At 43.8% G+C, this 12175-nt stretch overlaps 1 protein-coding gene across 2 annotated transcripts in view; it reads right to left on the minus strand.

Moving 5' to 3' along the window:
- Window positions 1–12175, minus strand: part of oprl1 (opiate receptor-like 1) — a gene marked incomplete at its 3' end in the record, with an annotated part of 99255 nt that overhangs the window by 48790 nt on the left and 38290 nt on the right.

The raw sequence follows: 12175 nt of genomic DNA on the forward strand, positions 1-12175 counted from the left end.
GCAGATAGTCATTAGCATTATGCTGATCAATCTGCTCCTTATTGAGCTTTAACATATGCATTTCTTAATTTACTCTGATCTTAAACTCAATCATCTCCATGGTCCTGCTTGGCGCCCCGCTACACCCTGATACGTCCTGATACGCGTGGACTAATACAACTACTATTTATAGTCCTAGGTCTAATTTTGTATCTCTAATGGGGGTTGGGCTGTACAATGCACAAAAGAAGACAGACTAAAAATCAGCTGATTCTACTGAGACTTTTAGATAAATTACTGTTTTTGTGCAAATATTTCATAAAGTCTGTCCAAATTGTACCATCCCGAACCATCTCCTGTCTGATTCCCCATTCCCTCCAGGCCGTCAGAGTACCTATCATCACAGCACTGGCCTCAGGGCGCGGGTTTAACCATGTGTAAGATGAGTTTGGATAGGGTTTGATGGTGCTCCATGTCTCCATGGATAAATCCAGAGGCCATCCAATTACAGGAGAGGGACAGACTAATGACCTGTGGCCAGGTTATCTGCTGCTAATCAGGATACTCTCAGTTGAGATAATTGACAAAACACAAGGTTTTTGTACCAAGTCCCTGTTGTGGTAAATTACTGTATGTAACAATACAGACCTTTAAAAGGTACCGTGGGTGCTATTTCAAACATGAACACACTGGTGCACTGATGAGACACTATGGCGGAGATTAGTGATAGCCACAGGGTTTTAAATTAAAACCACATTTCCCATGCACTTGCATAGAATGGATAATGAGATAGTGAAAGATTAAGCTCCATCTGCTCCCTCTACCTGTGTCATGCCATAAAGCATCCAGTGGATTTCCTTGAAATTTGGCTTTGTGGAAACATGTCAGGAAAGACAAATAAAGCTGAAGCGCAACTTTCTATATTACTGTAAACGTTGAGTCATTTTTTTTGGGTGTAAAATCAACATTCTGGACTGCCGACAACACAGGTGTTTCTAGAAAACCGACATGTTCCAGTTCTTGACCTTGTGACTTGTCCTGAACAATCCAGCGTACAACCTGCTCACTGGTTTTCGGTCTGGTCTTGTCTCCTTGTGTTTGTGGCTTTTGTGTTTCCCCCGTTGTGTCTGTTTGTTCTGCTTCCTGTTTTGTTTTGACAGTTTGGTTTCCTGTCTTGTCTAGTCTTGTCTAGTTTTGCTTTGTGCCTGTCTGATTGACCTGCCCCACCCTATTGTGATTCACCTGACGTCTCACCTGTTCCCCGTTACCTCGTTACCTCTTGTATTTAATCCCTGTGTTCCCTTTGTCCCTTGTCAGATCCTTTTGCCTTGTTGCTGCATGTTGCTTTGGCCGTCAGCTCAGCGGGTTTCCTGTCAGTGTTCTGGCTCTTCCTTGTGATATTTTCCCTCTGTTGTCATCCTGTTCCTGATTAACCTACATCCTGGTTTTTGGATTTAGTGGACTCTTTTGATTTTTGGGATGTTTCCGCGCCTGCTTTGCTCCCTGTGTTTTCTTTGAACTGTGTTGAAATAAACCCTTTGCACCTGCTCCTGCCTGCCTCCTCATCTCTGCATTTGGGTCCTCACTTCATCCCACCATCACAGATACCTGATGATTGACATATCTGAAGCATCCAGGTGTATACCAGGCAACCAATCACAACTGCCCCACTTTGAATTAAACTAATACCTGTTTTCTGAATGGTTTTGTTTGAAAGAAGTTACTTTAGAAAAAAACATCTAGTGCTGGAGGTGGTCAAGACCAACTGGAAGACAAGTCCAAGGTAGTAGAAACATTTTTTGAGTCTGGATTTGAATCTGATTAAATGAAATCTAACAATGTATCCAGCAAATTTAAATAGCTCACATTACTCTATTGTGTCAACAGTTAACCTAAACTCATATTCTGCTCATTTTCAGGTTCATTATTGTATTTAAAAGGTTGTATCAGAATAGGTTTACATGGTTTCATATTTTTGTAGTACTGCACATTGCTGCAGCTCCTCTTTTCACCCTGTGTGTTGAGCTCTCTGTTTTAGCTACAGAGTGAGACATCTCACTTCTGTTCCATCTTTGTTGGGAGTCACACACGTGCAGTACTAGGTAAGGACTACTAGCCATCAGAAGCGAGTATGAGGGCCCTGACAGTACCTAGGTAAGGACTACTACCAGTCAGAAGCAGAGTATGAGGCCCTGACAGTACCTAGGTAAGGACTACACCAGTCAAAGCAGAGTATGAGCCCTCAGACCTAGGTAAGGACTACTACCGTCAAGCAGAGTATAGGGCCCGGACAGTACCTAGGTAAGGACTACTACCAGTCAGAAGCGAGTATGAGGCCCTGACAGTACTAGGTAAGGACTACTAGCCAGTCAAGCAGAGTATGAGGCCTGACGTCCTAGGTAAGGACTACTAGCCAGTCAGAAGCAGAGTATAAGATACTTTTACTCAAGTAACATTTTCAATGCATGACTTTGCTGCCAATGAGAGCCTGAACATTTATTTATATACCAGATGATGGTAAGGATACACTACAGCAGAGATAATATAGGTCTATCTCAGCTTTTGAACAAAAGCCCGACGCTGTTGACCGTCTCAGTCTGGCCTCGGCTGTAACAGTCGATCATAAAGTCTGCCTCTCCACTTTTCCTCCAACTCATTTTTCATCCTCTTCAACTAAACCTTGAAGGACTTTGAATCCTCTCTTCCTCCTCCTGAAGGCATCCACACAGGTTGAGTCTCCATTCATCACCTCTCTGTCCTCTCACATCTTCATCAAGTCCTCCCCTATGCCCTCTCTCCCTCCATGTTCCCCACCTCTGCCTCCTGTCTCCTCAAATGGAATCTCTGTCTTCATTTCTTCTCCTTTTCCTTACTTATTGTTTTTCCTTCCTTTGCGTCTCTGCCATTCCACACAATCAGAATCACAAATGGGTTTATTGCCACAAAAACTTACACTTCTGTGGAATTAGCCTTTGTCAATAAACATTTTGTTTTCTACTTTACCTTTTTTTCTTTAATTTCAATTTCATGTTGCTGATCTGATGTAATAATACAGGTAAACAGGATACTTATGATTTAATTGTAGATACTAAACAAATTATGCATGTCCCTCAAAGGGTACGTTGTATGGGGCGCCGTTTGTAAAGCGGCTCGTGCTGAAAATAACAGCAACATTTTGTCACATTTAGCTTTAAATAATGTTTAAAAAACTGGTATGAAATTTTGAGGGTCACTTTCTTGCACATTTACAACAATATTTGTCAACTTAGAAATATTTTAAATAGTTAAATCTAAATATTAAATGTTACACCTAAATGTTAAATCTAAATATTAAATCTAAATATTAAATCTAAATGTTTCAGGTGAAACTAAATATTTAGCTAATATGCAAATGAAATGCCGGTAATCGGAAGTACCAAAATAAAAGCTCGAGGAGGTCAGTGTATGTTTATATTGTCAAATAACGAATAAAAATAATCTCATCCGGGGATATGGACTCTTTAACTTGGATAAACGTGATAATTAAATAATAAACACAGTTGGAGAAACTGATGCATGTTTTCCAAAATCACGGAGCTAGCATTGGATTGTTGTCAAGGTAGTAGCAAATCTCTACTGGCTAGCTACCGTTAGCTAGTTTAGTTAAGTTAGCCTTGACAACAATCCAATGCTAGCTCCGTGATTTGGAAAACATGCTCACCGAGGTGGCCTGCGGTGGCCCTGAGGCTGTTGCTGTCGCTGTTGAATAAGTTTGTTCAGCCACCGGGACGGCTCTGCCGATGTTCTCTGCTAATGCGGATTCGTTAGACATTTCGCAGTGTGACCATGGCCGACAGTAGCTTACCGTACCTTGGCGGGGGGGCGGGGATAGGCTCTAGCTGGCCTTAATGCAAGCAAACATGACAGATCTAGATTTAACATTTAGATTTAACATTTAACATTTAGGTGTGACATTTAACATTTGGATCTAACTATTTAAAATATTTCGAAGTTGACAAATATTGTTGTAAATGTGCAAGAAAGTGACCCTCAAAATTTCATACCAGCTTTTTAAATATTTAAAGCTAAATGTGACAAAATGTTGCTGTTATTTTCAGCGCGAGCCGCTTTACAAACGGCGCCCCATAACGTTGAAACAATAAAAAAATAATGAAATTAAAAATATATGCATGATAAAATATAAAATTCTGTAGTTATTTAGCCTTGTAATGTGGTAGGAGAAGACATTTAGCTGCTAGCCGTGCTGTGCTTTTATCTTTTCCCAATAAAAAAGGAAGCTGTTGTTTAGCCTGGTATGTTTTTAATTTTTTGGGAAATATTTGGTTCTTAAGTCTTCATACTGGGACATGTACTGTACATAGGAAATGTAATTCTGTTTCAATATCCTGGAGGCTATGTGCACAGACACGTTTTATCCATCCATCCCTCTCTGCCACCATGATGTTCTTACTTAATCTCCATCTTTTCATTTCTTCCACATAAATTCCTCTTTTTCTTTTGACTCATTTACTGAGAGAAAGGAAACAATTCCCAAACTGTCTTTAAACCAAGCTACTTCAAACTTTCGACTTCTTTTGCTAATATTATGAGGAGCAGCCAGGTCATGCAGATCCTTGTCTATATAAACCACGATTCATTCAGGGGATGGATCTGCTGCTGCTGGAAATTCCGTTGGATGGTCCTCATTTTCAGCCAGATGTCCATCACCTTCCTCTTTCTTTAATGGATGGTAAATTTCTGAGGACTATGGTTACCTGGTCCTCGGATCTCTGCAGGGTAAATCCAGACAGCTAGCTAGACTATCTGTCCAATGTGAGGACTATGGTTACCTGGTCCTCGGATCTCTGCAGGGTAAATCCAGACAGCTAGCTAGACTATCTGTCCAATCTGAGGACTATGGTTACCTGGTCCTCAGATCTCTGCAGGGTAAATCCAGACAGCTAGCTAGACTATCTGTCCAATCTGAGGACTATGGTTACCTGGTACTCGGATCGCTATTATATATATAGGCTATTATGCAGAAGAACCGTGGCTCTGTCCGATGCTGGCCAAGACAATTTTGATTGGTTTAAAGAAATGCCAATAACCCAGAGCACATTTTCTACCATCCCGGAGTGCTGTGTGGGCTAGCCAGACCCTCCTCTGCAGTGCTGTGGAGGAACAACTGTACAAGTTTGGCTGCATTCATTTTGTCCCTGTTACGACCCATAGTAGTCTAGGGGTGGAGGACGCAAACAGTTTAAAATAATAAACTTAGCAAACAAATGGCAAATAAGGCAATAAAATAAAGACTGAGGCAACTTAAAGCGATCTTCAAAAGGAAGACGGACATAGGCACAGGTATCACAAGCTTGGTCTAGAAGAGGTCACAGCCTGCAGAGAATACACATAGCACAACACATCACGTGACACCCCCTCCCATAAGAGGGAACCCCTTCCTCACATTGCACATCCATGGAACTTCACAAATTAAAAGTTCATCATCAGATAATCAGTTCCCTCACTGATCCTCCTGTCCAAGCAGAAACTCACTCAAGTCCTCCAAAACTAGTCTCACCCACGGGACAGTGCGTCAGCGACAATGTTGTCGCCTACCTTCCTGTGTTTATCCAGATGTTGTAACCCTGGCCAGGAGTGCCCAGTACATCAAGCGCTGATTGCTGTTGTACATCTGGGCCTAAAAGACAAGTGGGTAATGGTCAGTGTAGACAGTGACTGCAAATGAACTGCATCCCATATACATGTCAAAGTGATGTAGGGCAAGAAGCATCGCTAAGGTCGCCTTCTCGATGGTGGAGTAGTTCAGCTGATAACGTTTGAACTTAGTGGAAAAGAAAAACAGGATGACACACATCCCCATCATCGTCCTGTAACAATACAGCACCAGCTCCAGCGGCACTGGCATCCACCTCAAGCTGTAAAGGTCGAGCAAGGTCAGGAGCAGCCAGCACAGGAGCACTATGGAGGAGAGACTTAGACTTAAAAGCATGGTTGCACTTATCATTCCACACAAAAGGAACCACAGGACTACACAACCCGGTCAGAGGAGCAAGTTCTCGTCTGGTGCCGGGCACTAGTAGAGAGACAACCGCAGCCACCTTAGCGTCCACAGGCCAGACCCACCCCTTGCCGACCTGCAAAATGTGAGAATGCGCACCAGCAGTGGTGATGTTACGGGACACTCCCAACCCAGCTTGAATTTCCATCTGACGCATCTTTAAGGCAGTCTCCCCCTCCAATTTATTTTACTCTAACGCTCTATGGAGCTGAAAATCCCTCTTTTTCTCCTCCCGCTCTACCTGAAGGCGCATTAACCGCACCTTCAACCTGGAATCCACCTTACAACCCGGAGATGAATCTACTGAGATTGGTTCAAACTGCAGTAAAGTGACCGGCTGTCGTTTGGCTCCCTCACGTCGAATAACTGGAGTGATAGTAACAGGCTGATCTGTAATATCAGGTGCACCCACAGCTAGATCAGGGCCGCACACGGGTGCAGATACAGAGAAAACCCCCTGACTAACGAGACCATCTAACACAAAAACCTTCAGCTCAGCCTTACGGAGGGAAACAGACACAGAAATACCATAACATACCGCAATCTCATGCAGATCCTTCTTTGTACACCGGTGAAAGTAGGGTCAGACACAAATGCACCCAGCTGAAAAGCTGCCATTGTACGCTACTTACAAGCACAATCACGCTGAACACGTTAAGTTTAATGTTCGATATTAATAATAAGCCCATACAATAAGCTTCCAACCTTGCACTCACGGAAACAAAGTTTAGGCACAGGTATCACAAGTTTGGCCTCGAGCAGGTCCCAGCACCTCTCTACGCTGGCTTCCATAGAAGCCTCTCTTCTGCATACAGCCATGCTGCCAAGCACTGATCAGCTGATCAGCCTCAGCTGCTGGCCTGTCATCAGCAGCACACACCTGCAGAGAATCACACACACCTGCAGAGAATACACAAACACAACATGGCACGTGACAGTCACCTTCAGGAATTGGTCTTGAGATTTATGTCTTGGGTTTATTGTCTCTTTTTTTAGGAACAGCTCGCACATCCACACAAAATTCTCCTGTGCAGGTGCGTTGGACGATAACATCAACTACGATCAATGGAAACAATTCCACACTCCGCACTTGCTATAGCAGAGGTGACCAAATTCTTTCATATGAAGGGCCAAATTGTATCTGGATGGAAGGTAACAGGCAAGAAATAAATGTTGATTTCGAAGAATAACTCAATTTTTGCCATTCTCCACAGACAAAAGGTACGTCTGTAATTTAAATTGGAACTTTCCCAACACTGTGCTTGACATTGCAGTTAAACTCAAACTGCAGAGAATGTGAGGAGTATGAGGAGAATAAGCATGAGCATATCAAATCCATGGTGGGCCAAAACAAAAAGAGCATGGGCCAAACTTGGCCCGCGGGCCCCCACGTTTTAGGGATAGTTTTTATCCTCAGGTAATCAGGTTGTTGAATGATAGCGCAGCAGGAAGGAGGGCTGGGGTCTGTGTTTAGTCACTTAGCCACTGTTTATTTTGGTGGTTAAATGGTTTTATGTTTTTAACCTATATTATTGTTATTGATTGTTACTGTTGACTGGTGCTGAGAGAGTGCAATAGGGCATACTGTATTTCATTGCTGTGGTACTTGTACTAAAGTGCATATGACAATAAATTTTGAACTTTGAACTTTTGAACTTTGAACTTTGAAGTGTGACCCTTCACATTCCAGTCTACTCATGCTCGCTCTCATTTCATCTTTCATTTCATCTTTCTCCGTCTCTCCTCCCCCACCTGTTCACCTCCTCCTCCCGCTGCCCCCCTGCAGCAACAATCCAGTTACATTACATACATACATGCATGTAACATCCATTACATTCATCATCCCACTCTCCTTCTCTTTCTTCTTGCCGTCTGCAGCGTCGTCTTCTTTGCTGCTTTGCTACCAGTTCCAGCTTTCAAATGAGATTTTCTAAACACAGGCAGTGAGATTTGTGTGTAAGGCACTTTGTGTGATTTACACCTGGGTCACGTTCAGCACCGACAAAACTTAGCAACACATTACATTACATTCCATGTCATTTAGCTGACGCTTGTTTATCCAAAGCCACTTCCAATTAAGTGCTTTCAATCCTAAAAGGTACAAACTCCAGACAACAAGCAGTAAGTGCAAGTACATTAGCTTTAAACGAGGAAAACTACAAAAAGACATGTGAAAGTGCAGTTTCAAGAATGTTTTGATTTTTTTTTTTTCTCCTCTTCTTTTCCTCCTCTCTATTTCTTCTTCATGTTTATCCGTTGTGTAGTCAGAAGAGATGCGTAGGCTTTTGGCCATCCGGATGTCAGTAGGGAGCTCATTCCACTTTTTGGGAGCCAGAGTCGGGATTTCGTTGAGTAATTAGTGGTCTCTCGCTGGGAGGGGGCAGGAAGCAGGTTGGCTGATGCAGAGCGGACTGGGGGGTTGGGGTCTAGGGTTTGACCATGTCCTGGATGCGAGCTGGGGCTGATCCCTTTGTGAACCTGTATGCAAGTACTAGTGTCTTGAAGTGGATGAGGGGAGGAACTGGTACCCAGTGAGAGCAGAGGAGTGGTGTAGTCTGAGAGAACTTCAGAGGTTGAAAACAAGTTGAGCTGCTGAGTTCTGAACAAGCTGCGGGGGCAGGATGGCACATGCAGGCTGACCAATCAGGAGGGAGGTGCAGTAGTCTAGATGTGAGATGACTAGAGCCTGAACAAGAACCAGAGCCCCCTTCTGCGTTAGAAGGGGACGTATCCTTCTGATGTTACGCAGCATGTATCTACACGATCAGGTAGTTGAACTAATGACGTATTCTTTATTAAGGTCAATAAAGAAGGCCCTGATGTCCCATTGCATGAAAATGTCACTTTGTGAGTTTTTTTAATATTAATATGTGTTCCCCCAGCCTGCCTATTGCCCCCCATCATGTGTGAAATCTCCACATCATGAAAAATAATCTACAAAAAGATTACATTCCGTCAAAAAGTGTACAAGTCAGAGCCTGGACGTTCCTTTAATCTCAACTCAAAGGACACTAACTTACTAGTTTTGGTCTTTCTGCCCTTTTGGTCCTCATCCGCCGTCTGGCGTTTTCCCTGCTCGTATAAATCACATAAATCACCACATTTTCACACGTAATTCCTTCCATTCATTCACCATCAAACCCCACAGCAGCCCTCGCTCTGATCCAAATGAAGCTCTCCCTGGTCACAAATCAGCCTGTCCATGGTTCAAATCAAGCGAGCGAGCAGAAGCCTGCCGCGATCAGAGGTAGGAGCACCACCATGTCCAGGCTGGTCACAGCACAGATACGTTGTGATGATTGTAAATGGTCTGGCTCCGTTTCACAACGTCAGGCCCTTGTTAATGGAAACGGCTCACACAGGCCCAGAGCGGGCATGATTGGACACACCGTTAACCCCGCCACGGCCGTGTTCTCTCTGTGTGTGTGTGTGTGTGTGTGTGTTTGTTTGTGTGTTTGTGTGTTTGTGTGTGAGAGTATTTTTGTGTGTATGTACTGTATATACTGTATATAATGTGAGCTGTGTGTGTGTGGGCGTGTGCCTGTGCATGCATGTGTGAGCGTGCATGTTAACTATGTGTGTGTGTGTGTGTGTGTGTATGCTAGCTGTGTGGGTGAGCTTTGTGTGTTCGAGAGCTGTGTGTGAGCATGTGTGTGCAGAGATGGAAAATTAAGCTACAAAGTGAAGATCAAAGCTTAAAAATGGATAAGGCAGATATGGGCAGAAATGTTTCTACAGGGCTGCCAACTTTTCCAAAAACCTTGGAGTGAGATTTGGGGGGGCCAACCCATATTTTTGGCCAAGAGGAGGCGGGAAAAGCACTTTCTTGGGTCTTTCAGCATCATTATACTTCCAGTGGTTTAAATTGGGACTTTGTTTATAAAGTGGTGGATGAGTTGCTCTCGCTCGCCCTAGTGGGTCCGGGGGGTATGCCTACCCTCCAAGAAAAAAAAATTTGAAAAATAACCAGTAACATGGCACTATTCTCGGAGTTTTTTTGGCACAAAAATGAGAGAAGTCAAGTCCTTACAAAGTGAATTGAATGGAACGTATGGTTGTGTAATCCTCGTTGCTTGTTGTGTAGTATCAACAGGTTAATAGGCATTCATGCATTTACATTATTAATTCTTCTTCTTCTATATAGAAGCTGTCCCCATAGAACACGTGCCAAACATCATTGAACCACTTAAGAGACAGTAGCAGATGTCATCAACAGCTGAGAAGATCTTGTGTCCTTGCGTTGTCACAGTCCAGGTATCTCCCTGGTTGTATGGACCCTATGCCCCAAAGTGTTTTTAAACGTAATGTTGAGCGATCAACTAGTACCATTGAATTCTAAAAAAAGAGGAGAACCACTGATGTACATAAGTTCTAGTCCCTTTACCCTTTGTGCCAATGTTCAGCTAATGTTTCCCTCATCCTCTGACCCAACCTAATGTTTTTAACTTTCTTTTGTGAAAGGGTTGGTCCGTGATGCCCCGTCGTTTCTCCTTCCCGCGGGCTGGTTTCTTAACCCCTGTTCCACTTCTATTTTGGTTACTGTCCTCGGCCTCGCTCTTCCGTGTTCCTTTCCTCGCCGGCCTTTCGTCTCCCCCCCTGTTCCTTACAATTTTTTTTCCTTCCGCTACTCTAATTTGTTTTACTTCTCCTTTTTTCCCTCCCTTCCTCTCCCCCTCTCCGATTTTTTGTTCCCCTCCTCCCTTCTTTTTCCTCTCCCCTTCGTCGCCCTTTTTCCCTGCTCGTCCTCCTCCGTTCTTTCCTCCTTTTTCCCCTGTCCTCCCTTTTTCCTCCTCTTTTTCCCCCACTCTTCCCTCCTGGTTTCCCTTTCCTCCCTTGGTTATTCCTCGGATTCCTCCCTTATTCTGGGGTTTCTTCCTCCGTTTTCTCCTCAGATTTTTCCTCCTCCCTTGTTGTGTTCGGCCCTCCGGTTTTTTTTCTGTTTTCTTTTTCTTTCTCTTTCCCTTTTTCTCTTTCTTTTTTCCCTCCTTCCTCCCCCGTCTTTTTTTCCTATTTTTCCTTCCTTTCTTTCCCCAGGTCTCAGTTCGCTCCTTCCTCGTCCTTTGCCTCCTTGTTCCTCCCCCCTGGTCATCCTCTCCCTTCCTACCTTCTCTTTTGTCCTATGTTCCCTGTCCTTCACCCTCCCCTTTTCTCCTGTTCTATCCTTCCTCTACCCGCTCCTGTCTCGTCCTCCCTGTCTTCCTCCCTCTTCGTTCCGCTCCCCTTTCCCCGTTCTTCTCTGCTCCGTATCTCGTCCGTTTTCTCCGTCCCTCCCTCGGGAAAACCCGTCCGTCGTGCCCTGTCCCCCCACGTACTTTGTTTAATGTATAAAGACTATTTGTTCATTTTAAAACATCAAATTATTATTACAGTTACATTTAGAGATGCACAGAGGTGAGATGCTATAGTGGCCCACGTTGCAGTATCGTATTATTATATATATATATATATATATATATAATATATATATATATATATAATAAAATATAGTATAGCTCAGATGTGTTTCACCAGATTTCTGCTCCTATTTACAACTTGTCCCATTCAAAATATAACTCCTCCCATCCTGTTGTCCGAGATTTGGAGAGTTTAATATAGTAGCTATATATAGTATAATTAGTATATAGTGTAATATAGTCAGTCGTGCTGCTCTTGCTCCGTGATATGATGGATCCATTCAGACCGTCTGACAGACTCAGAGGCCCATTGGTCTCTGGTCTCTGACAGAGTTTGAGGTGGCCGTACCGCTGCTCTTTATCGGAGGTCTACGCATGGATGCACCGCGTCACTGCCCCCGCAGAGCGAGTCCACTACAATGAACTGAAGTTGCTACACTACAGCCGCGCTGCTCACCTCTATTGTTACAGAGAGAGTGGACACGAACGACGGACGGTCTGTGATTCTCAGGGCTCATACCTGAAGCCGGGAAATGCACCTGGGATGGCTCGTAAAAGGTTCTCATTTTGCGACAATTTGAAAATTCCACAGCAGAGCGCTCTTGAACCCCCCCCCCCCCCACAGTCTCTGAAAGCACAACTAGTCGATCACAAGTGGCTCAACAGGTAAAAACATAGATAAACTCATCTTTCAGAAATTTGACCGACCGGGTTGACACTTCAGCGTGAGAAATCGGGGTGTGGC

This window comes from Etheostoma spectabile, chromosome 7 (genome assembly GCF_008692095.1).
Source record: "Etheostoma spectabile isolate EspeVRDwgs_2016 chromosome 7, UIUC_Espe_1.0, whole genome shotgun sequence".
In the NCBI taxonomy this organism is placed as follows: Eukaryota; Metazoa; Chordata; class Actinopteri; order Perciformes; family Percidae; genus Etheostoma; species Etheostoma spectabile.